We start from the raw sequence: 26,216 nt of genomic DNA, 5'->3' as shown, positions 1-26,216 counted from the left end.
CTTGCTGTCTGTCCTTCTCTCTGTATATGATCTGTCTTTCCAATAAAAAAAATTAGATCTTTAGAGAAAGAGGTGTAGCAGCTGGGATAGAAACCTGCACCCTGTTGGGTGTTAGTGTTGCAGGTCATGGTTTACCTGCTGTGCCACAATGTCAGCCTTGAATACCAGCACTTTTAAATAGGTTTTTAGACAATTTTTGAAATACCCCCTATAGCTAAATTACTGGTTTATCCTCTTGAGGTTGTGGAAACTTGGATTCTCTTTGAGTTGGTTTTGTAGCAAGCCTCAAGCATTTCCTAAGCCTTTCTCACTGGCTCCGATTCAGTCTTCCTCCTCCTGTCACTGCAGTGAGCAGCAGTGACAGTGCTGCGAGTGATTGAGCTTTTCACTTTAATGTCTGCTTGTAACCTTCCTTAGCTATGTAAAGTGAAGGGATTAATGAAGAACTTGGACGACTTGCGATCAGTTTTTTGAGGTTTCCCCTGCAATGACTCTTTCTGCCTTTCCCTTCTGAATTTGCAGCTGCTTTGTAGTCATGAGCTCCAGAAAATCAAACCCATGTGTTTGAGTTGCAGCTGCTGAACTCTGGGAATTCCCTGGGAAAAGCTGTCTGCTTCTTAATTTCTCCCACTGTATTTTTCTTTAATAAAGATTTATTTATTAGGCCAAGTGTGATTGCTCAGCGGCTAAATCTTTGCATTTGTGCCTTTGTGTACATCTGCCCTTCCAATAAAAATAAATAAATCTTAAAATTTATCTAAAGTAAGATCTTCTGTCTGTAGGTTCACTTCCCAAGTGGCCATACAGCCAGAACTGAGCTGATCTGAAACCAGGAGCCAGGAGCAGCTTTTAGCTCTCTATACGGATGCAGAATCCCAAGGTTTTAGTTTTCCTCCTGATCTGAAGCCAGGAGCCAAGAGCTTCTTCCAGGTCTCCCATGTGGGTGCAGGGTCCCAAGACTTTGGGCCGTCCGTCCTCTACCGTCTTCCCAGACCACAAGCAGGGGGCTGGATGGGAAGTGGGACATCCAGGACTGAAACTGGTGGCCATATGTGATCCCGGTGCTTGAAGACGGAGGATTAGTTGAGCTATCATGCTGGGCCCAGTACTCTTATAATTGGTCAAGTCTCTAATCTCTGCCTGCGCTTTGTTTATCCCTGCCTTCAAATCATTCTTAAAAATGTGTGTTCTCCAAGTTTTGTAATTGTTATCTGTAGAAGGGTTAGTGCCATTCACCTTCTCCAGAGCTGTTTAAAGTGGATGCCCTAAACATAGTTGTTTCACTTCACACATCTTGTTTTATACTTAAAATGAGATAGAAACTCACCATTGCTTTTAGATATGGTTGATATAGATAATTTAGTGGAATCCAGGAATTGAAGTGTGTTTATTAAGGCTGATGGAAAGGGCCAGCAGTATTCTCAAGTTGGTTGTTTTCATCTTTAGTAGCAGTTACCTGTAGGCATTGGAGCACATGTTACGGGATGATATTCAAAGAAATCATACATTTTCAGCTGTCTTTTACTGCTCTTGGTATTTTTACTTTGAGAATAAAGTGTAACTGACCAGGCAGCACATTAACTGTTAATATGCATTAGCTAGTGCAGGGAATGGACCAAACTTGACCTTGCACTGGCTAGTGCACAGGAGCCAAATCTGAAGTCACCCTCGGAGAGTTTTCTTGGGGACTCTACAGCTGGCTTGCTGGACGCAGCCCCTAGTCTGACCTTGGAATGCATGTGTTGGGACTGGACCTCATTTGCTCATGCCTGTGCAGTGGAGAGCATATCTGCATGCACACGGGGGACGTGATAGCCAGCTCATGTAAGGCAGTGGGGGACGTCGAGTGCCTCATCAGGATGGAAAGCTGAACATGTGGGACAATTCTGGCCAAGGTTTGCAGCTTGTTCTTGGGTCTGTGGATGCACCAAGGTGGGATTTGTCAGCCAGTAGACCTTGGAAAAATTTTTCTCAAACCTGGTGCAATAAGGCCAACACGTCTCAGCACTATTGAAGCTGCTCAAGTAACACTCTCAGAACGCCAACCCACAATGGCATCTCTAGGTGCCATCACAGGCCCAGCTCGGATCCATGGGTGTCATCACATGCCCGGCACGGATCCCTGGGTGCCATCACATGCCCAGTTCAGATCCCTGGGTGCCATCACATGCCCAGCTCAGATCCCTGGGTGCCGTGACATGCCCGGCACGGATCCCTGGGTGCCATGACATGCCCGGCACAGATCCCTGGGTGCCATCACATGCCCGGCACAGATCCCTGGGTGCCATCACATGCCCATCTCGGATCCCTGGGTGCCATCACATGCCCAGCTTGGATTCCTGGGTGCCATCACATGCCCAGCATGGATCCCTGGGCAACGGTGGCGGTTCCATAGCAAGGAATTGCCTCCTCACCTCCACTTCACCCCTGCAGACACAGGAGGAAGAAAAAAAGAAACACTTGCTCCACTCATCTTCCTCCATAATCAGAGGCCCACATGGACATGCATCCCTCTGAACTATGTAAACAGTATTAAGAAAATAAAACAGTAAATAAAAATGTGAAATGTGAATGTACCTGGATTGCTTCTGTCTTGAAATAGATTAGAGTTGTTGGACATTAACACCAAAGATTCATTTATTTCAAACTCAAGTGGCTGAAAGGGGGAGGCTTGTAGAGATTCCATGCACTGGTTTACTCTCCAAGTAATCACAAGCTAGACTTGGGCCAAGCTGGAGCCAGGAGCCAGGGGCTTCAGGGTCTCCCACGTGAGTACTGGTGCCCAAACCATCCTCTGTTGCTTCCCCAGGTACATTAACAAGGAGCTGGAGTAGCCGGGAATTGAACTGGCACCCATATCATATGCTGGCCCTGCAGGTGCTGGCTTTACCTACTGCGCCATGCTTCCAGCACAGACATTTATTTTTAAATGATTAGCTAGGGTAAGCTGAAGTCTAGAGCACCATGGAGGCTCAGTTTACAAATAATTGTTGATGGCTCTGACTTGAACTTAGTGGATTTTAAAAATACGTATATTCAAGAAGGAACATAAAGAGTTGGTTTGAGAGATGGCATCTGTGTCTTCTGAGAAGTTTATCAGGCTACTAGCAAAAGTCCAAAGATAACATTAATGTAAATGCATTTATTATTTTTAAAGATTCATTTATTTGAGATGCAGAGTTTCAGAGAGTGAGGAGTGGAGAGATGGATCATGTATGCGTCCATCTGCTGCTCCCCAAAGGCTGCAGCTACTAGAGCTGTGTCAGACCAAGGCTCTTCACAGCCCTGCTTGAAGCCAGGAACCTAGAGTTTCTCGTGTGCTTCCAGGGGCCCAAGTACTTGGCTATTTTCTGTGCTTTCCTAGGTGTATTTGCAAGAATCTAGGTTGGAAGTGGAGCAGCTGGAACTTAAACGGGGGGCTTGTTTGGGATATAGGCATCCTAGGCAGCAGCGTAACCTGCTGTACCACAATGCTGACCCCACAGGTCTAAGTGCGTTTATTAAGATGTATTAACTTTTGATTGTTCCGTATATTTGGAAAGTGCCCGTTCTGTTCTTTTAAATGTTGGTAAGAAGGTAGGCTTTAAAATTTGAACTTGGGCCTTTAGGAAATAATTTATTTTTGTTTTCTTTCATGACATTTTTCTTTTCTTTTTTTTGAAGATTTGTTCATTTTTATTGGAAAGGCAGATTTATAGAGAGGAAAGATCTTCTGTCTGTTGATTCACTCCCCAAGTGTCTGCAACAGGTGGTACTGAGCCGATCAGAAGCCAGGAGCCAGGAGCTTCTTCCAGGTCTCCGATTAAGGTACAGGGTCCTAAGACCTTGGGCTGTTCTCGACTGTTTTCCCTGGCTATAAGCAGGGAGCTGGATGGGAAGTGGAACAGCTGGGACATGATCCTTATGGGATCCTGGCGGATGCAAGGTGAGGACTTTAGCCACTAGGCTACTGCACTGGGCCGGTTTATGACATTTTCTTATGAACTCACCATGTAACTAGTAAGCATGGTTCAGTTTTGCTGATTAAGATGTAGTTTGTGGGACTACTGTTGTACTATAGTGGATGAAGCCCCTGTTATGTGATGCTGGCATCCCATATGGGCACTGGTTCTTTCCTGGCCGTCCACTTCCAATCCAGCTCCCTGCTTATGTGCCTGGGAAAGCAGAAGAGGCTAAATGCTTAGGCCACTGTCACCTGAAGGGGAGACCTGGAAAAAGCCCCTGGTTACAGCCTGGGCTTGTTGAGACCATTTAGGGAGTGAACCAGTACATGAAAGATTTCTCATTCTCTTTCTGTCTGTAACTCTGCCTTTTTAAATTATCTTTTTCAGAAAACTACAGCTTGCTTGCCAAGCTACCCACAAGCAAATTTTAAAGTTCCAAGGCACAAAACAGAGCAAATATTCTGACTAGAAGCCGTTAAAACAACATTCAGCTGTTTATTTTCATTTTTATTTGATTATTAAAATCTTTTTACTTGAGAGCAATTGTACATACTTATAGGATACAGTCTGGCATGTCAGTGCATGTATGTATGGAATGTGTAACAATCACATAGTTAGCATATCAAAATTAATGCTGTTTTTTTGTGTGTGTGTTCGTGTGCGCGCACGTGCATTGGGAAGACCGACCTGTTCAGGGGCACTGACAGTTTCTTGTAACGGGAATAGACAGGGGAGTGTATTGGTTAAGGTGTGTGTGTGTGTGTGTGTGTGTGTGTGTGTTACAGAAGCGTATTAGTTAAAAAGCTGTCACTAGGGCTGGAATTTTCCAGTTGCAGTGCTGGCATCCCATATGGGCACCGGTTTGAGTCCTGGCTGCGCCACTTGTGATTCAGCTTGCTGCTTATCGCCTGGGAAGGCAGCATAGGATGGTTCAAGTCTTTGGGCCCCTGCACCCATGTAGGAGACCCAGAGAAAGCTCCTACCTTTGGATCAGCTCAACTCTGCTGTAGTGGCGTTTTGCAGAGTGAATCAGTGAATGGAAGATGCATTCTCTCTCTGTCACTGTCAATCTGCCTCTCAAAAATAATTTTTTTAAGAGGCAGTTATCAGTTAACAGTGTGCGTACTATGGATTAATATAGGAGGGGCACTTATAATATTTGTGAAGTTAATAAGGGGACTCAGCACATGAATATTACTTGAATTGAAAGAGGTATAAGCGTTGAAATGTGAGTAATAAATGAATGGACAGGTAGCTGTTAGCATCTAATACTAGGTGTGATACATGTTTCAGATATTTTTGTTTGCCTAAAGCAGGAAAGAGTTACATATACTACTTTCAACCTCTACAAGTTAATTTTTTTCAAAGATTTATTTATTTTTATTGCAAAGTCAGATATACAGAGAGGAGGAGAGACAGAGAGGAAGATCTCCCGTCCTATGATTCACTCCCCCAAGTGAGCGCAACGGCTGGTGCTGTGCTGATCAAAAGCCAGGAGCCAGGAACTTCCTCCAGGTCTCCCACGCAGGTGCAGAGTCCCAAGACTTAGGACCATCCTCGACTGCTTTCCCAGGCCACAAGCTGGGAGCTGGATGGGAAGCGGGGCTGTTGGAATTAGAACTGGCACCCATATGGATCCCAGTGAGCGCAAGGTGAAGACTTCAGCCCCTGAGCCATTGCTCTGGGACCAGGCTCTCACTTTTTATTGCCAAATATGTGTGAAGTACACACGTTACAGATGAACAGACATTACTAACACTTACATGCACCCATCCCCTTAATACTGTCCCAAAGGACACTTTGTGTCTTGGTTTCTAAAACAGAATGTTAGCTTTGCCGATTTTTGAATTTTATTTGAATGAACTCATGCTTTTATGTAGTTGTTTTTTTTTAAGTTTTTATTATTATTGGAAAGCCGGATATACAGAGAGGAGGAGAGACAGAGAGGAAGATCTTCCATCCGATGTTTCACTCCCCAAGTGAGCCGCAACGTGCCGGTGGGTGCCGATCCGATGCCGGGAACCAGGAACGTCTTCCGGGTCTCCCACACGGGTGCAGGGTCCCAAATCTTTGGGCCGTCCTCAACTGCTTTCCCAGGCCACAAACAGGGCGCTGGATGGGAAGTGGAGCTGCCGGGATTAGAACCGGCACCCATATGGGATCCCGGTGCGTTCAAGATGAGGACTTTAGCCGCTAGGCCACGCCGCCGGGCCCTATGTAGTGTTTTGTGTCTGACTTAATCAGTGTATTTGTGAGAATAATTTATACTGTTGAGTGTAGTTTATTAGCGAAACTACTGGTACCCTTAAGAAACAAATCAATACTAAATTGCTGTATATTGCCTTCATTTTTCGTTAGATAATCTTTTAGCTGATTGTGAAATTATATTGTCCAAATTTGGAATAAAATTATTTGTGGGAATTCAAATTTTGGTAGAGTTAGGGGAAATTCATGGTGAACACAGTGAAATGGACTGCCATGAAAGTTTGTATATTGAGACAAGAGGAGACAGTGCTGGGCTGGTTCTGTTTTTGCCTTTCCTTGGGTTCCTGTACTTACCAGTTTGAGACATTATGAGGTGTGATGAATGAGAAAAATGTACACTTGAGATATTTTTGAACTTCTAATCATGTTAGTGCAATGGTGAGAGCAAAAGCTTTGCAATTAAATTCTAGCTCTATTCTTAAGTGTTGTAACTCTGATCTTTGGCTGTGCTGCTTCTGCTGTGTAAGCATGTATATATTATATTTTGGGGCTACTGAAAAAAAAATTAAAAACACAAAGGCCATAAAAATAGTTTATGTAGTCCCTGCAAATAGGTGCTTAGTGAATATTGTTTTTACTATGTATCACATGGCTGTTAACAGTAATTGTTAAATGGTCATTATCTGTTCAGAGGTAGATTTTTGTTTTCAAAATATTAAAATGTTTTTAAAATGTGTGAAACTCAGATTTCTTGATAAATAAATTATATCTGGGCTGGGGTTGTGGCTTAGCAAGTTGTGTCACCCCTTGATGTTGGCATGCTATGTGAATGTTCATCTAAATCCTGGATGCTATATTTCTAAAAAAATATTTTTTAAAGTCACTTAAAAGGAAATATTTTAAGTTGCTCCATGTTTGAACACTTAATGATTTATTCAGGTTTATTTTTGAGTGAGCATTGGTTAGATTTTTCTAGGAAACTGGGTCTTCTGGTATATCAAATTTATTGGCATAGAGAGTCAGAAAACTGTGGCCCATAGGCTGCTTTTTCTTTCTCTTTTTTTAATTAAAGAAATCTCAGAATAAAATGGACCCAAGAATATTATTATTTAATGCAGCATTCCCAGGGTGTTAATGTTTCCTGGGTTGTATTGGGGGAGTTTGGAAGTCTTTATCTTAGTCTCAGGCGTTGGGTCGTGCGACTGCACAGAGGGTCTGGGATTGTAGAGGAGGCTGGGACGCTGAGCGGCCCTAGTTGGAGGTCTGCACGCTGGAGCTCATGAGCTGTTAGGGGTCCCAGTGAAGCTGCAGGCATGCAGGGGGAAGGCTAAGACACCTTTGTTTTTGCACTGTAACTTAATATTTTGATGGGTAAATTTGTTTCAAAAAGATTTGGATGTTGAGCAGTGTTGAAAAGCCATTGTTTTATGACTAAGATTTTAAGACTCAGTTAACTAGTTTTTATGTAAGCATTTGTGTTTTTAAAATTATTCAGTCTTTGCCCCTTCCTTTTCAAGAACAAAATGTCGTAGCGATCAGCATATCTTTCTACTTGGTTTTCCTGTTTTTAGTCTTTGCATTTCTGAAATTTTCTTTGCCCTTGTCTTCATTAAAGAAAGAGTAAAGGTATTCCACAGGATAACTTACAAATGTGAGAATTTCTTACAAACACTGTCTGGTAATGGTGCCTTTAGTATCTCATTTTTTTCATAGAGCCTTACAGTTCTGTTTGATTGACTAGTAATAGGGTTAGTAAGTTTAAAAATTTGTCATGCATTCAGATGAAAATATTTTCTAATGCTTAAATGACAACAGTTAGTGATAGATTATATGTGCCTTTTGGACACATATTGGTCCTCAGATCTTATAATCAGATTGAATATTGACACTCTTAGTTGCTGTTTTCCTTTAATTACTTTTTATCACATCAGCTGCTCCTATACCCAGGTTCGAAAGATACGATACCTTCAAAAGGAGTGTCGAGGCTGGCATGGTGGCTTAGGCTAATTCTCTGCCTGCAAGCACTAACATGCCATATGGGTGCCGGTTCTAATCCCGGCAGCTCCATTTCTAGCTCACTGCTTGTGGCCTGGGAAAGCAGTCGAGGATGGCCCAAAGCCTTGGTACCCTGTACCCGTGTGGGAGACTCAGAAGAGACTCCTGGCTCCCGGCTTTAGATTGAGTTAGGTTTGGATGTTGTGGCCAGTTGGGGAGTAAATCAGTGATGGAAGGTCTTTCTTTCTGTCTCTCCTCTTTGTGAATCTTTCAATAAAATTAAATAAATAAAAAAAAGGTTTTGAAATAACTTTAAAAATAGGCTTCCTAAAAATTAAAAACTTGTACACCAGTGGACAGTATCAAGAAAATGAATACAGCCTACACAATGGGGAAAATATTTGCAAATTGCATATTTAATAAACTTACTGTACATTTAGCTCAGTAACAAAAAAGATGATTAAGAAATAAGTAAATATCTTCAATGAAAGATGGCCTATAACCATGTAATAAATGCTCAATTCCATTAGTTAGAAAAGTTACAAATGACAACCACGTTGAGAGTATATTTAACACCTCCTGGGGTGGCTGTGATGAGGGAAAAGAATGCAGAAAATAACAGTCTTGCAAGAGATACAGGAAAAATCTCAACTTTGATTTGCTGCTGTAGACAGCTGCTGCTAGGGGGAGAGTGGTAGTTCTTCAAAAGGCGAATGGACATTGTCAGGGTTAGCAGTTTTACTACTAGCCATATACTGAAAAGATTTTGGCATTTACTTGAACAAGCATTTGTACAAGAATGTTCACTGCAGTGTTATTTACAATAACCACAAGTGTGAACAATCTACATGTTCATCAACAGATGAATGAGGAAGCAAAATGGGGTATACAGATATTATCTAGTCATAAAAAGCAAAGCAGTTCTTAAACAACGTTGATGAACCTCAAAACATTATGCTAGGGCCCAGTGTGGTAGCCCAACGGCTAAAATCCTCACCTTGCATGCTCTGGGATCCGATATGAGTGCTGGTTTGTATCCTGGTGGCCCGGCTTCTCATCCAGCTCCCTGCTTGAAACCTGGGAAAGCAGTTGAGGATGTGGGATACCCAAAAGAGGCTCCTGGCTCCTGGCTTTGGATTGGTTCAGCTCTAGCTGTTGGGGCTGCTTGGGGAGTGAACCAGTGGATGGAAGATCTTCCTCTCTGTCTCCTCTGTGTATCTGACTTTCCAATAAAAATAAAAATAAGTCTTAAGAAACATTATGCTAAGTGAAATTAGCTTCATTCTGTATGTTTCGTGTTGAGTAGAGATGGAATAGGCACATTCACATTAGAGTAGATTGGAGATTTCTAGACCTGGGCAGAAGAGGAATGAGAATTTATTGCTTAATACTGAACAAATATCTGACTGTTTGTGGTGATGAAAACTTTGGGAAAGAAGTAGTGGTGATGGACGCACAACATTGTAACTGTAATTAATGCCACTGAATTGTTCACCTAAAAATGACAGAAATGCACCGGTTGTGTGTATATTGAGTAAATCTGCTGCCTGTGATGCTGCCATCCTCTGCGTGCAGGTTGGAGTCCTGGGTGTTGCACTTCCTGTCTGCGTCCCTGCTGCCAGCCTCAGGAGCAGGTGTAGGCGGTCCGAGTCTGTGGTCCCCTTTACCGGTGTGAGATGCCCGGACGCTGCTCTCTCTCTCCCCGCCGGCTCCCTCCCTCCCTCTTTCTCCTCTTGGGGAAGAGGGTAGGATCTTCTCTGTCTCTGCTCTCTTGACCTTCATAACAGCAGTCCAAGTAAATTCAAAACCAGGTATCCATTCCATGTTTGGGTAACACTACTACGTGACATAATTTTTTATTTTAGAACAAAAACTCAGTATTGGCATATACCTGTCATAACCACGTACAGCTATGAAAACTGTTTCTCGGCCAGGGTGATACATAGTTTCCCTAAATTGGCAAAATAAAATTCATCAGTTCCTTATGTTTGCAATTAATGTATGTAATTCAGATAAGAATAATGGTGTGTGTGTGCGTGCGTGCATGTAGTGTTTGGTGCAGTGGTTAAGTAGCATGTTCAGCTCCACCAATATGTGCATGTTAAGAAGTTTTTTAGGACATATCCCGTATTGGAGTGAGTTTGATGTTTGGCTCCATTTCTGATTTCAGCTTCCTGTGAATGCTCATTTGGGGGTTTGCATATGACAGCTGAGATGGTTGGGCTCCTGCACCCGTCTGGAATGCCCGAGTTGGATTAGTACCCTCTGGCCTTGGCTTGGCCCCGCCTTAATTGTTGTAGGTGTTCAGAGGTGGAGCCAACAGATGAAAGGTGTTTGTGTCCCTGTTTCTAAGCTTGATGGATAAAATGAAATGCGATATAAGCTTAAGAGCTGAAAAAAAAAGTTAACACTAATGGGTCTAGATTAAAATGTTTGTATACTCTCTTAGAATTATCTTTAGGAATTTATATTTAAATTTATTATGTCATTATTGATTTTGTGTATCTTTCCCATTATAGAGAAATTACTTGAGAAATTTATCAATTTTTCTAATTTTCTGCTGTCTACAAATTATATTTGTTAAACTTTTAAAGCAAATTAGCTATATGTTTATCATTGTGAATATTGCTACTTTTAAAAAAACTATTATTCAGAAGAGAGTGGGATTGAGATCCCCATTTACTGGTTGGCCCTCTAAACATCCCCTTCAGTGTCTGTGTCTGGGCCCAGGTGGAAGCCAGGAACAGGGAACTCAGTTAAGTATGCCCAGTGGCCGCGGCAGGAACCCAGCCAGGTGACCATCACTGAGGCTGGGATCCAGAGTGCAGGGCACTCTGTCCTGGATGCCAGGTTTGATTAGACAGCAATTATACTTATTTTGTTCTGTGTGTAATATGGTACCTCATGTCCTTCACTATAAATGCAAATAGTAGATTTACATTTATTTTATTGCCATTTTAAAGAGATACACTGTATGGTACTATACTCTGTTGGGTTTTGCGTTACTAGTGTCCATCTCCCTCAGTTGCTATTCCATACAGTATACATTATTGCCGACCACAGTACCCTCTGCAACGTTGTCCCTGTGGATTTCCTCCATGTCAGAACGTTTAAGGAAAGTGATAGGACTGTGCGTGATATGCTGTCATCTGAGCGAGACTTGAATGTCCTTCTTGGGTGAAGTTTGCGTACTTCTGTCTAACTTCTTTCTCTGCTCGACAGTTTGTTATATTCTGTTTTTGAATGTTCTTACTTCTGTGTCAGTTGTTTTTTGCCTGTAGTGTTCCTGTGACTTGCTGCAAGCGCCTGCTCGGTATCCGCAGTCTTGCCATGTACTGTTGGGTATATTTGTACCCTTGGAGATTCTGTTTGTGAAGTACAAATCTGACTGCTGTTCTTCGGAAAACAGTTGGCATCTGCCGGTGTTATCAGAACCTTAAAGCATTAAAGGGACTGCTTCCAATTTTACATTTACCCTCAGCACTTTATGCATGCGCACACACACACCCATGGTGCACAGACTCTGGCTAAATCACCCTTGTTTCTGTAATATCAGTTCATTCTTGAGAGTAATAAGGACAGTGGAATTCATGCAACACAGAAGTCTCACTGGTGGTAATGATCGCCCTCCACACCTCCACCACATTGTTAATGTTTTAAAGCATTCAAGGGCAGTCTGTCTTCCAAAGAATATGGCAACAGGGTATGAAAATATGCAAAAAGAAGCTGAAAATGCTGGTGCTGAATTGTCTTTGTTTCAGAGGGCTTAATAGTATGGAAGTGAAAATGCCTGATGTTCCTGTGTTAAATATTTGGTGAAACTCCATGAGCAGAGGAAGCAAACATCTGTAAGGTATTTAACAGGAACATTGGAGAAATATGTTGTTGAATTAGAATTTTAAGTTTTGTAAAGCTTTTTCGGTCAGAGGTAACTTCAGCACAGTTGTGAAGGGACAAGCCTGAACTCCAAGATTTAAGGCCAAACTGTGGAAATGAACACTAGAGAAGATGGTTTTATTTTACTAATGTGCCGTTGTACCCATTGTTTTGGAGGTGTGATTTTACGCAATATGAGGATTCTCTAGAAACACACCGGTTGTAGCATTTGTGCTGCTTTTCATTCTTCAGACCTTCGTAACACATCCTCTTGGAATTCTTAGCTTGCTGTTTTTATTGTTGTCTGTAGATTAAATTGAAACTTTCTCTGATGTGCTGCTGACAATTTACTGTGCCATCTTTGTTGACTGAACAGTTTTCCTTGTGGCTTTTATGACATTTAGGGTCTGTAGCTGAAGTGTCTCCATTCAGTGTTGTTAGCCCCAACCCCAGTTCCTCTTAGGGAATGATTTCCAGGACCCGTGTGGATGTCTGAAGCCTCAGATAGTGTTTAATTGTGTATATAGCATATTTTTCTTATATACATACTTATACTAAGACATGATTTATAAAACAAACACAGTAAGAGATGAATAGCAACAGCAGTAAAATAATTGCAACCATACAACCATATACTACAGTAACAGTTATGTGAATGTTTATCTAAGAACTATCTTGTGCCTCGCTTTCTCCTTCATGGCTTTTTTATGGGGAGGCATAAATGACTTGGTATTATCGCTTCTCCTGTAATCTGTGGCCATTACTAAGTGAAGTAAAAGTTAGTTGAGCACAAGCATTGCCGTCCCATGACAGTTGATCTGATAGCCGAGATGACTACTAAGTGACTAATGGGCTGATAGTGTGTTCCGTAATGGTCCTGTGCTGAAGGCAAGATGGAGTTGAAGCAGCAGTGCAGGGTTTCCTCACAGTGCGTTATGGTGTGCAGCTGAAGGCTTATGCCTGGAAAGCTTGTGAGTTATTTCTAAAATATGCTGTTTCATATTTTTGGATCTCAGATAAATGAAGCTGTGTAAAGCTACGGATAAGGGTAAACTACTGTAATCTGTTGTTTCCATAAACTTTTATTTTTGAATGTTTTGAAAGGATTTAGTCATACATTTTGTTTTCATTAGTATCTTACTTAGATCATGATTTTGAGGTTCATTCATGATGCGTCATGTTTGTTCCTTTTATTGCTCACTAGCATTGCATTGTATGGACACACATTTTATCCATGCATCAGTTGGCAGACATTTGGGTTACTTACACATTTTGGATATAGTGAATATTTCTTACGAAAACTCCTGTAAAATATGTGTATGGATGTAGGTTTTTATTTAAGAGTGGAATTACTGGATCATAAATTTATATTTAACTTTTTAAGAGTCTGTCAAATGGCTTTAAAAAATGGCTGCAGCTGTGTACATTGCCACAGCAGTTTCTGAAGATCTGTTCTTTCAGAACTTCACTGACACCTGTTATAGTTTTTTTATTTACAGTCATCTTATTAGTCTATTATGTTTAAAAGATTCTTCTGTCAGGGCCGGCACTGGGATGTAGTTCGTTAAGCCTGCAGCTGTGGTGCCAGCATCCCTTTGGGCTTCAGCTGTGGTCCTGGCTTTTCCACTTCCGACCCAGCTCCCTGGGAAGGCAATAGCAGATCGCTCAAGTACGTGGTCTCCTGCACCCACTTGGGAATCCCGGAAGAAGTTCCAGGTTCCTGGCTTTGGGTTGGCGCAGTTCCGACTGTTGTGATCATCTATGACTGAACTAGTGGCTGGAAGATCGCAGTCCTGTCTCCTCCTCTCCCTGGTAACTCTGCCTTCCAAGTTTAAAAAAAAAAAAAAAAAAAAAAAAATATATATATATATATATATATATATATATTTATGACAAAACCAAAAGGGATATTTAATCTTGACCTTCTGGATGATACATTCCTATTTTGTTCATTTGCTTTGAGTTTGGAATATTCTTTATTTTTCTTCAGTTTTTAGTTATTTTCATTTTATTAGAAAGATGAAGGGACAGATACACACAGATCTTTCATATACTGATTCACTTCCCAAGTACTTGCTACAGCCAGTGCTTGGCCGGGCTGCAGCCAGGAGCCCAGAACTTAATCTGATTCTCTCCCATGCCTAAATGGGTAGGTGGGGCCCTGGTACTTGAGGTACCACCTGGCACCTTCTGAGTGCAATTCCTGTACGCTAGTTCAGAAGGATGGGAGCTGGGACTCAAAGCAGGCGCTCCCATAGCTGATGTGGATGTCTCAAGACATGTCTTAACCTTGGTGGCAAATGCCCCATCCCCCAGCTTTACATTTTTTTTTTTTTTTAAGATTTATTCATTTTATTACAGCCAGATATACAGAGAGGAGGAGAGACAGAGAGGAAGATCCTCCGTCCGACGATTCACTCCCCAAGTGAGCCGCAACGGGCAGATGCGCGCTGATCCAAAGCCGGGAACCAGGAACCTCTTCCGGGTCTCCAACGTGGGTGCAGGGTCCCAATGCATTGGGCCGTCCTCAACTGCTTTCCCAGGCCACAAGCAGGGAGCTGGATGGGAAGTGGAGCCACCGGGACCAGAACCTGCGCCCACATGGGATCCCGGTGCGTTCAAGGCGAGGACCTTTAGCCGCTAGGCCACGCCACCGGGCCCGTCTTTACATTATTTTGATTAATTTTTTTAAAAAAATAAACTATTTTTGCAACATTTAAAATTAGCTTGTTTAAAAGGTGAGGCCATGACATAATTCATGTGGACCGTATTCAGGGGTAGAGTGGAATTGGCTGATGGGCAAGGTGGGAGAGAGCGACATGTTTGTGCCTTCCCTGCAGTGTTCACGGGCAGACAAGCCCACACTCCTGCCTGTTGCCAGACATGCCATCACACCAGGCTCCTGGTGAGAGGAAGTCTGTTCTGGGCAAGGACAGGATCGTTTGATTGATGGGTGGGATTTACCTGGAGCTTCCAACTCACGCTCTTAGCTAGTTACCTAGCTGTCCGCTTTCATTCCCCCGTCAAAGGTTTCTGACCCTGAGGGGTGCAGATTCATCACATCTGTAGTTACTTCTTGCTGACTAGGGATGCAGGGCTGGCCTGTTGGAGGTGTGAAGCTCTGCTTACCTAATTCATCCCTCACTGGAGCTGGGGAATCCACTAGCGGTGCAGCTCCCAGACTCCCCCCACCCCTTCATCTTTACTGTGAGAAGTTGTTGGCTTCTTTGCACAGGTGTTGCCAACATGGGTGGCCTTACCATGCAACATGTGTGCTGGGGCCAGACCCACGGGGTCTGATCCTGAGATCAGAGATCTTGACATGTCTGAGTCCAACATGAAATGAAAGCCCAGGTTTCTTGCTGACACCCAAAACCATTAGTGTCTCCCCCGTTGCTCCAGCGGCAGTGCTGGCTCAGGGAACTCTACTGTGTGCTTAGGCCTGGGTGTTGCACACCTGGACAGGGGTAGTGGCCAGACCGGGAAAGGACTGTGGTATTTTTTTCTCTAGGACTCCATTGCATGGCCAACTCGTGGCCCTGCCTCTCACATAAACCAGTTGGTACAGTGGCTTGGCCTGGGGAGACCTGTGATGGCAGCTCTGCATGCTCCCAAAGCCCTAAAGCGACCCCCATCCCGACCTAAGAACCCTGGCCCCTAGCCTGCTGCATCGAGGGCACAGGCATGTTTTGTTGAATTCATACTCTGTTGAGCTTGTAGTAGAAACCAGAAAGCTGGATGACTTGTCTTGGCTGTGCCATGTCACATACGACTGGGTGTAGGTTTGTAAACTCTCTGAACCTCTTTTACTTTATCTGTTAGAATATGAGTAAAATAGGGCCTGGTGCAGTAGCCTAGTGCTTCCCTTACATGTGCTGGGATTCTGTATGAGTGCTGGTTCGTATCCCAGATGCTCCACTTTCCATCCAGCTCCCTGCTTGTGGCCTAAAGTCTTAGGATCCTGTACCCTTGTGGGAGACCTGGAAGAAGCTCCTGGTTCCTGGCTTGGGATCAGTTCAGCTCCTGCCATTACAGCCACTTGAGAAGTGAACCAGAGGATGAAAGATTTTTTTTCTTCTCCCCCCCCCCTGTAAATATTCCTTTCCAATAAAAATAATTAAAAAAAGAAAGAATGGGGTAATAACCTGTTTTACTTTATAGAGTTATGAGGAAAGTTATGTACATGAAAGAACTTTGAAAATGTGTTTCTTTAGCTGCTGTGCTTACATATGTATCAGAAATGCGTACGTGGATGCTGGGCGTTACTGGCAGTGTGTCTTAATGTTTAAGGCATTGTTAACTTGGCTTGGCATGTAAAACACTCGTGGAGGTTTTTCCGAAGGTGTATCTTGGGAAATTCAAGTATGCTTCAGAACTTGGGCACTCTCAGGTTAAGAGCATCAGCTTTGGGGATCTGATGCAGATCAGTCGCATTTGATGGATGAGTAATTTTAACAGCAGTTTAAGCTCTATGAACCTTAGCTGCTTTTGTTTATAAAATGGACACAGTTATATAATTTGTCATTGTTAAGCAAATTCTGAATTGCTCTTACGCCTTTGGCTAAGGTCAAGTGTGAGAGCAATTTGCAGGTCCTCCTTTTTAAGCAGCAGTTTTATGTGTTAGACATGTAATTAGGATCCCTACTCTAGTACAGATTACTCTTTAGTGGGGGAAGCAGTTACTGGAGAATCACATTGATGATAAATTTGTTGAAGGAAAAGTGCAGGGTGATGTGAAAGCATATATTAGAATTTTCCTTTTGGTTGGGTAGTTGTCACTGCCTCCCGATTGATTGACAGGTGAGACTTGTTGGACATGACAACCAGAAAGGAGAGGAGGACTTCTGAAGCACAAGCAGTAACGTGCTTTGAGACATAAAATGTTGATGTGTTGCTAAGGAATAGAAATCGGTCTAGAGAGTAATGAGAAAGTGGTCAGATGAGTATATTTGGAAGTTTAAACAAATAGCTGTGGAACTCTTTAGGAATTTTAAGTAAGGCGGTGATTTGGAAAGCTCGGCGTGTTAAGATTATTCTGGCTGCTGTGTGACAAATTGTAACAGATTGTAGTATGGTAATAGCAGAAGTACAGGTGGGTTTCATTTAGATTTTGTAGATAACATTTGCAAGACTTGCTTGATTTTTTTTTAATTGATAGGGAATTGTAAGGAGTAATTCCTAGCTGATTTTCTTGTCCTTTTTTTAAGGAGAAGGAATAGGAATTCTTAAGGTGGCACATGCTGAGAGTAGACTGAAGAGTGAGAGCTTTGTTTGGCCAGGGGGAAGAAATAGGGAGGTTGTTACTTCGCTTTGTGTTGAGTTCATGGTGTCTCGAGAGTATCAGAGTGGAAATGGCAAACAGCATTGTGTATGTGTCCTGGAGTTCAAGCGAGGTCTGGAAGAGTGCATATTTATTACTTTAAAGTCTTTGAAGGAAAGCTTAAGGCAGAAACCTCAGGAGAAAAGGTGGAGGGTAAGAAGAGTGTGAAGGGGTTAGTGTTGAGCTATGATGAATGACAGCTCTGTTTAGAGGTAGGGTACAGGGAATTAGGAGTGGGCAGAATAGAAGAATCACAAGCTGGAGAAAGTTGTGTCTCAGGCGGAAAGCTGTGGTTTAACTTTATCATACTTCTGAGATAATAAAATAAGAATTAGAATATTTCTCATTTTATATGGCAGTAGGGATCAATAATAACTTTTAGTTACCTTTCACTATATAAATAAATCATTCCCAAGACTTATTGCTTTAAAGCGACCATCCCAGCTCTGTAGGTTGGCAGTTTGGGTTTGCCTTGTCTATAATTTTATTAAAAGATCCTGGGCTAGACATAGCTGATCTCAGCCTGGCTTGCTGATGTCTTCACACACACATCACTGATTATCTGGTTGTTGGCTTAGGCTGGCTTAGTCTCGATGACTTTAACTGGAGTTAACTGCAACCTCTCTCCACATGACTTTTATTATTATTATTACTATCAGTTTATTTATTTTTATTGTAAAAACAGATCAGATTTACGGAGAGAAGGAGAGACAGATCTCCATCTACTTATTCCCCAAGTAGCCACAGCAGTTTTACCTAAATTGATTTGAAGTTAGGAGCCAGGAACTCTTCCAGGTCTGCCATGTGGGTGTAAGGTCCCAAGACTTTGGGCCATCCTCTAGGGCTTTCCCAGGCCACAAGCAGGGAGCTGGATGGGAACCGGAGCAACTGGACGCAAACTAGTGCCAATTTGGGATTCCAGCGCATGCAGGGCGAGGACTTAACCATTGAGCCATTATGCCACATTCGAGTTTTCGTTTTTTAGTGGGATAACTTAGGTTTGTTCACCTGTTACAAGAGGAGAAGGTCAACAAACCCAGAGAATTAAGCACCAGTTAAGCTGGACAATTTCTTGTGAGTTATAAGACTATTTCAAAACATTTTCTGACTTTAAAATGTGTGTGTGTGTGTGAGAGAGAGATAAAAAGGAGAGAGAGAGAGAGATAGACAGACACTGATGCACAAGCAAGTACAAGAGTATTCCCTTCTGCTGCTTTACTTCCCCGATGGTCCCAGTTAGACTGTCCACTAAGTGCAGGCCTCTCATGTGAGTGGAAGGTCCCCAGCCTAGTCATCTGCCTCCAACACTGAGTATTGGCAGAAGGCTGGAATTGGAAGCCAGAGTCTGCTATCACCTCCACATGAGGGGGCTGCTGTGCTGGCAAATAGGCTAATCCTCCACCTGTGGCTCCAGCATCCCATATGGCTGCTCCATATCCAGCTTATGGCCTAAGAAAGCGACAGAGCATGTCTTGAGCACCCATTTGGGAGACCTGGAAGAAGCTTCTGACTTCAGATCAGCTCAGCTTTGGCTGCTGTGGCCATCTGGGGAGTGAGCCAGCTTACGGAACAATTTTGTCTCATCTCTGTAAAATTTGCTTTTCAAATAAAAAAAATTCTTGGGCCCAGCACGGCAGTCTAGCGGCGAAAGTTCTTGCTTTGCATACACTTTGGGCGCCGGTTCTAATCCCGGCTGCTCCACTTCCCTTCCGGCTCCCTACTTGTGTTCTGGGAAAGCATTTGAGGATGGTCCAAAAAGCCTTGGGACGCTGCACCCGGATGGGAGACCTGGAAGAAGCTCCTGGCTCCAGGCTTCGGATTGGCTCAGCTCCAGCTGTTGTGGTCACTTGGGGAGTGAATCAATGGACAGAAGATCTTTCTGTCTCTCCTCCTCTCTGTATATCTATCTCTTTTTCCAATAAAAATAAGTAAATCTTAAATTCTTAGTGTGTGCGTGCATACACACACACACACACACACACACAAACACAAGCACAGCTACCGTAACAGGAGTCTAACAGATCAAATTCCTGCTCTCACTTGTTCTTTCTCTTGGGAGACACCACAAAGTCAAATCATAAGAGGTAGTAATCCAAGGAGGGGAAAGAAAGAGAGGATTTGGTTGTATCTTCCATAATCTGTCACAGTTAATGCTGATGATGGTGGTGAAGGATGGCTAAAAGTGAGGGGCTGTTCTGGAAGCCAGATTGGATTAGTATAAAAAGTGACTGGGGGGCCCGGCAGCGTGGCCTAGAGGCTAAAGTCCTCTCCTTGAACGCACCAGGATCCCATATGGGCGCCAGTTCTAATCCCGGCAGCTCCACTTCCCATCCAGCTCCCTGCTTGTGGCCTGGGAAAGCAGTTGAGGACAGCCCAATGCTTTGGGGCCCTGCACCTGCGTGGGAGACCTGGAAGAGATTCCTGGTTCCCGGCATCAGATCGGCACGTACCGGCTGTTGCGGCTCACTTGGGGAGTGAATCATAGGACGGAAGATCTTCCTCTCTGTCTCTCCTCCTCTCTGTATATCTGACTTTGTAATAAAATGAATAAATCTTTAAAAAAAAAGTGACTGGGGTTTGAAGGTAAGAAATGTAGATTAGTTTCTGAGAAGCATGGTGGTAGAAGGTAATTTAAGAGAGAAGACAACAGTTGGAAGGTGTTGGAGTCCAAGAACACGCATTGTATTTTCTTGACCCTCTTGCCTGAATATCTTCCTAACTGTGCAAGAGCAGAATGTTTGAACGCCTAGATAGGATTTAGTAGGCACAGAGAATGCTGACGCAAAGGAAAGGGGAGATTACTAATGTAGTGAGTCTGAGAAACCTGTAGAGGATGGAGTCTGAGCTTGGGAGGGAATGTTGATTTGAGGAGGACTTTTTACTTTCTCATCACAGGAAGCTTCTGTTTGACAGCTTTGGTCTTCTCACTGCAGTCACGTCTGCTTAGTAGAGGGCAGTGAGTAGTTGGGATTTGATGTGAATAGAGAAAGTAGTTAAAAATAAATTTTTGAAAAAACTTGAAACAGCTACGTAGTGAGGAGACAGAAAGATCTTCCATTGGTGGTTGATGCTCACCTATCTACAATGATCCTGGCTGAGATAGTCTGGAGCCAGGAGCCAGTGGTTTCTTCTGGATCTCCCTCCCACATGGTGGCAAGACCCCCAGCATTTGTGCTGTTCTTTGCTGCTTTTCTCAGGCTGTCAGCAGGGAACTGCGTTGTAATTGGAGCAGTTGGGAAGTGAACTTGTGCCCACATGGGACATCTGTCGCAGTCAGTAGCTGTGCTTGCCATGCCACAGTGATCCCTGAAATTACATAATTTTATCCTGCATACGGTGGGACATTGAGCTGGTTACTGACTAGAACTAACAATTTAATAAGTAAGATAGTATAAATATTAATATAAAATTACCTTAAATAGATTTTATAACTTTTTTCTCTGCATTAGAATTGATACCTATTGAAATTTCAGAAGCTGAAACATTTCTTCTGTTTGAGCCAGTTAAATTTTACTTTTCCATGATGTTGCTGGTTCTAGAAAAAAACGTATGCAACGGAGTGATCATGTTTGGCCTTTTATAAACATTGGTAAAAATGTGAACTTAAGTCAGTTTCTAAAAGAATTCACCAAAGCATTAGTGAAAATTACAGCTGTCCCTTCGGATCTGAAGAGGACTAGTTCCACACATCGCTTGGATATCAGAATCTGATGTCCAGATTTCTTATAAAATGTCATAGAATTTGCATGTAATCTCAAGTTTATTTATAAAGTAAAAAATCTGGATCATATCAAATACAATGTGAATGTTATGACAGTCATTATTACACCATCCTTTACAGAGTAGTGGCATGAAAAAAATCTATCACTAATTATTTTGTGTGAATATTTTCCATCTGAGGTAGATTGAGTGTCTGCTAATGTAGAATCCATGCTTACGAGAGCCTGCTGCACATTCCTTCTTTTTTTTTTTTTTACCAGAATACAAAATAAGTGCTAGATAGACTTAATTTGAGTTAGTGAAGATTAATTCAAGTTGCATGTTGGATTAGAAGTAACACTGTATATGGAATAAAGCATCTTTTTTTGTTTCAATGTTTGGAATCTATATAAATGAAACCCTAAGGCACTCAGTGGAGAAGAGTGTAATTTGTTTTATCATTAGATTATTTGTTATCCCTTGATAAGAATAAGCCTGACTTAGCACTGCTTAATTAATATGTGCTGGGATCACCTTTATGGAGGGCACCATCTGCTGGTTGTAAGAGGTACCAGTTTTGAGGAAGACTGTCTTCTATAGTTTATCAGACTTGACAGAATCTTACATTTTCCTTTTAGATCAATTCCAAACTGTGAGAGAATTCGTGGGGGGGGGGAGTTTTTTTCTTAATTTGATTTTATTTATAATGTGTTTACATAGTTGAAAGGGTTGTGCACCCATGTGGGACTCTTGATTAGGATGGGGAGGATCAGGTATGGAGGAAGATGGATGGGGCAAATGTTTCACTTCTTTATATTCTTTTGGCCTGCAGAGGGAGGGGTGCTCTTCGCTGTCAAACTCCGCCAGCATCTGCAGATGGGGACAGTCATTGGATGAAGCCTTAGAGACTCCAGTGTGGGGAAGAGTGTTCTTGGGGTGTTACTTGAGTGGTTTTGATTGTTCTGGGTATTACTGGCTTCATTATACCAGATTGAGGAAATCTTACCAATGTCTATGTTTTTTTTTTTTTTAAAGATTTATTTATTTTTATTACAAAGTCAGATATACAGAGAGGAGGAGAGATAGAGAGGAAGATCATCTGTCCGATGATTCACTCCCCAAGTGAGCCGCAACGGGCCGGTACGCGCCAATCTGATGCCAGGAACCAGGAGCCTCTTCCGGGTCTCCCACACAGGTGCAGGGTCCCAAAGCATTGGGCTGTCCTCAACTGCTTTCCCAGGCCACAAGCAGGGAGCTGGATGGGAAGTGGAGCTGCCGGGATTAGAACCAGCACCCATATGGGATCCCGGGGCGTTCAAGGCGAGGACTTTAGCCTCTAGGCCATGCCGCCGGGTCCCACCAATGTCTGTTTCTAAGTTCACCCAGACACCTGCTGCAAATCTTGGCCAGGAGAGTGGTCCAACCTGTTCTGTTTTCCATCCTCTAACAAGGCTCTTGACATCCTTTGTTGACCTAGATGATCTGGCTGCCATGTCCTCTGTGTGTAGCTGAGTGGACTGTTCACTATACAAGCATCATCAGCTGAGGAGCCTTAGTCCTGATACTTGTTCTCCAACGTTGGGCTACATATATTGTGATTTTCCCTGGGATCTGGATTTGAGCCCAGCATGCTAACTGGGGAATCCCCTGAGAAACCTTGTGTGGGGTGACCTTGTACTTGACTCTGGTGTGTGCCAACCAGTGCAGGATCTGGTTTGGTCCATTACCTGCAGCAGGCAGTGCACAAACCAGTGGATGCAGTTGCCTAATTAATTCTGCCTCCAGTTCCATCTCTCACATGAACTCACAGGTGCTGCAGCCTACCCCAACCCAGCCTGCCACAGACCCCGTCTTCACACACACCTGTGGGTGCTGCAGCCTAATCAGGAAGTTCCCTGATAACTGCCACCAGGCCCAGCCCCAGTCACAGTTTTTGTGTGTGCTGGCATGTGATGTGGCCTAGCCCAGTCCATCCCACATCCCATCTGGCTTTAGTGCACACCCATGGTTGCTGCAGCTTATTTCAGTGCAACCTGCTGTCAAGCCAGGCTCACATGTGAGCCTACTGCTACCTTGTGCTTCTTAGTCTGCCCTCAGCCCTGGCATCCATGCTCACCAGTGGGAGCTGTAGTCTAGACAGAGAGTGCCCACAGTTCCACCACCCAGCATGCTCCCAAACCTAGATACGCCTGAGGGTACTGCGGTCCAGCCTGATATGACCTGTGCCTGGTCCCGCCACTTGCCGGCTGGTGCTGCAGCCTAGACCAGCCGACCCATGCTCATTGTGGCTCTTTTGTGCCAGCCCTGCCCAAACTAGCCTGCCCCCAGCCCCAGCTTTCATGCTCATTAGTCAAAGCAACAGCCCTGTAGGGGAGGAGTTCAGTGTAGATAGCTTTTAATTGACATAGTAAAGTAACACTTCTAGTAATAGTTTATTTTCATTTTGTCACTGAGAATTTAATGTCACTTTGTGGATTTTCAAATAAAAAAATCCCAGAGGTGACAGTTACCGTCATTTTTTAAAATATTTTGCGTTGGAGTGCCGGCTTGACTTCTGAGCCTGCTGCTGGTTATAGCTTTGTGCTAATAGAGGAGCCCTGGAAGCATGAGGTAATGATGCAAGTACTTCTGCTGCCACCTCTGTGGAAAGCAGGAGTTGTGTTCTTGGCTTTGGGATCCTGGCTCCTACTTTGGTTTTGGGAAGTGAACTGATGGATAGGCGTATTTTCCTCCCTGCTTTTAACGTAAATAAATAGGTAACTAGATAGATAAATAAATATCATTTTTCTTTATTCCTCAGAGTTTTTTGTGTAACACTGAAATGACTTCATTTCCAGCTGTGTTAGTTGGACTCACTAGTAAAGTAGTCTAGAGGGAAATATTTTTGCCTGTGGAGAGATTTATTGGTTATTTGTTTTATTTAATAGTTTTTTTTCTTCTTGAGTTAATTTTAGTGATAATGTATGTATTGTATCTAAATTTCAAGTGTTATGTCATTAACTTTGTAAGGTTGACCTGTTTTTTTTTTTTTTTTTTTGAATATTTATTTTATTGGAAACTCAGATATACAGAGAGGAGGAGAGGCATAGAGGAAGATCTCCCGTCCAATGATTCACTCCCCAAGCGACTGCAATGGCCAGTACTGCGCCCATCCAAAGCCAGGAGCCAGGGTTTCTCCCAGACCTCCTACGCAGGTGCAGGGTCCCAAGGCTTTGGACCATCCTCAATTGCTTTCCCAGGCCACAAGCAGGGAGCTGGATGGGAAGTGGAGCTGCCGGGATTAGAACCGGTGCCCATATGAGATCCCGGCGTGTGTAAGTTGAGGACTTTGGTCGCTAGGCCACTGCGCCAGGCCCTGTTTCCGTTAACTTTTTAGGACTGCTTGCATACAAGTCAACATATTTTTTGGCACCGAAATAAACTGAACTTTTGATTTAGTTTTCCTGTTAACTTTCTGAAGTAAGCGTATAATATGTAAAATCATAGTTAATTCATCTGTATAGTTGTATTGCATGCTAGTGTGTAAATTTGCTACAGTTTACCTGTTCATTTTATTTTTGGTGGACTTTCGTGTTTTCTGTTTTGACTATTCTGAAAGGTACTTTTGTGAACTTTTTTTGTTTTGTTTTATTACAGAGTTGTACTCATGTTCCTATTAAGTAAATAGCAAGGAACAAGTCCTAAGAGTTCATTCTGTCAAAATAGGTCTTTAGCATGTTTGGTGTTTGTATGGTGTATTTTTCCATCTTTTGCTTCCAAAAGTTAATTTGTGAATTTTGAAATTATGTCTTTTGGGGCCTGGTGAGATGGCTCAATTAGCAAATCCTCCTGTAAGCCCTGGGATCTCACATGGGCACTGGTTTGTGTCCTAGCTACTCCACTTCCCATCCAGCTCCCTGCTTGTGGCCTGGGAAAGCAGTCGTGGACAGCCCAAAGCCTTGGGACCCTGCACCCACGTGGGAGACCCGGAAGAAGCTCCTGGCTTTGAATCAGCTGAGCTCTGTCCGTTGTGACCATCTGGGAAGTGAACCAGTGGATGAAAGATCTTTCTCTATGCCTTTTCTTTTCTCTAAATCTGCCTTCCCAGTAAAAATAAATGAATGTTAAAAAAAGTTACCTTTTTTTTAAAAGATTTATTTTATTTTTATTGGAAAGTAAAAATTACTTTCACACTGCTGTATTAAAGTTTTAAAATTGTCTCTTGTTTGTGTATATGAGATTTCTCAAATTTCATGGAAAATAAACATTCTTTAGGTTTAAAGACACTTGTTTAAAATCTGTTGCTTATGAGGTATTATGATTGCTTTAAGATTTTGTTTCTGTTCTTGACCTAGTATTTGAAATTTAATGCATTTTGGCTTTGAGAGCTCGTGGATGGGTGGTTTATGGTATTCTTTATGGGTCTTTGGCCTCGTTTCTTCCCTGATATTTCCATGAATCTTAGGTTATGGCTAGTTGTACTCTCAACATTTTTTCTTTCCTCTTTTCTGGTTCACTCATTCTTATAGTTTTTACTGTCTGCCAGTGAACTCTTATGCGGAGTTTTGAACCCTCTCCCCTTTATTATTCTACATTTATCCTAGCTTACTTTAAATTTTCTTTACTTTCTGTAAATAATTTTCAGAATTTTTAAAATTTAAGGTTATAAGTATATGGTAGTTTTCCGATCTATTAGTATATCCAGAATTCTGCATCTGTTTTTGGTGTCTGGGATGTTTGCAGGTTTTTGCTTATGTTTCAGTTTTTTTTTTAGCTGTATGGTTATTTTTCTTGACTTGATACACTGTTCGTAGTCTAGAAAATCAGAGTAGGAATTCGTAGCGGCTTAGGTTGTCACTTGCCCTTCTCTAGGTAGGGCTAGGATTTTGTTAGGTGCATGGGAAAACTTCCAGTTGGGATGGGGGGGGGCGGTTCACTGAGTTACTGAGTTCATGTTTTGAGGTTCTTTGGACCTGGCCTATTAGGTCAAGGGAACCTTAGCACATATGTTGCTTCATGTCTAGAAAGTAATTCACTGTGCTCTCAATTTGTTATTACCTTGCTGGGTTTAGCAGCAGAGCAGCTTTATCCATGCAAGTAGAAGGTGGGTGTAAGGGGCACATGCTGGTGTTTGGTTTGCTCTCTCCTTTGCAGATGTTTGTGTTTGGGTTGAGATATTGTTGTCCTTTAACAGTAAG

At 42.7% G+C, this 26,216-nt stretch overlaps 1 protein-coding gene across 5 annotated transcripts in view; it reads left to right on the top strand.

Moving 5' to 3' along the window:
* PDS5B (PDS5 cohesin associated factor B) overlaps positions 1 to 26,216 on the top strand; it is a 154,850-nt gene that overhangs the window by 13,420 nt on the left and 115,214 nt on the right. The window lies entirely within an intron of this gene.

Source organism: Ochotona princeps, chromosome 12 (genome assembly GCF_030435755.1).
Source record: "Ochotona princeps isolate mOchPri1 chromosome 12, mOchPri1.hap1, whole genome shotgun sequence".
NCBI lineage: Eukaryota > Metazoa > Chordata > Mammalia > Lagomorpha > Ochotonidae > Ochotona > Ochotona princeps.
Note: the sequence above shows the minus strand (reverse complement) of the source record. Positions and strands in the feature narration are given on the sequence as shown.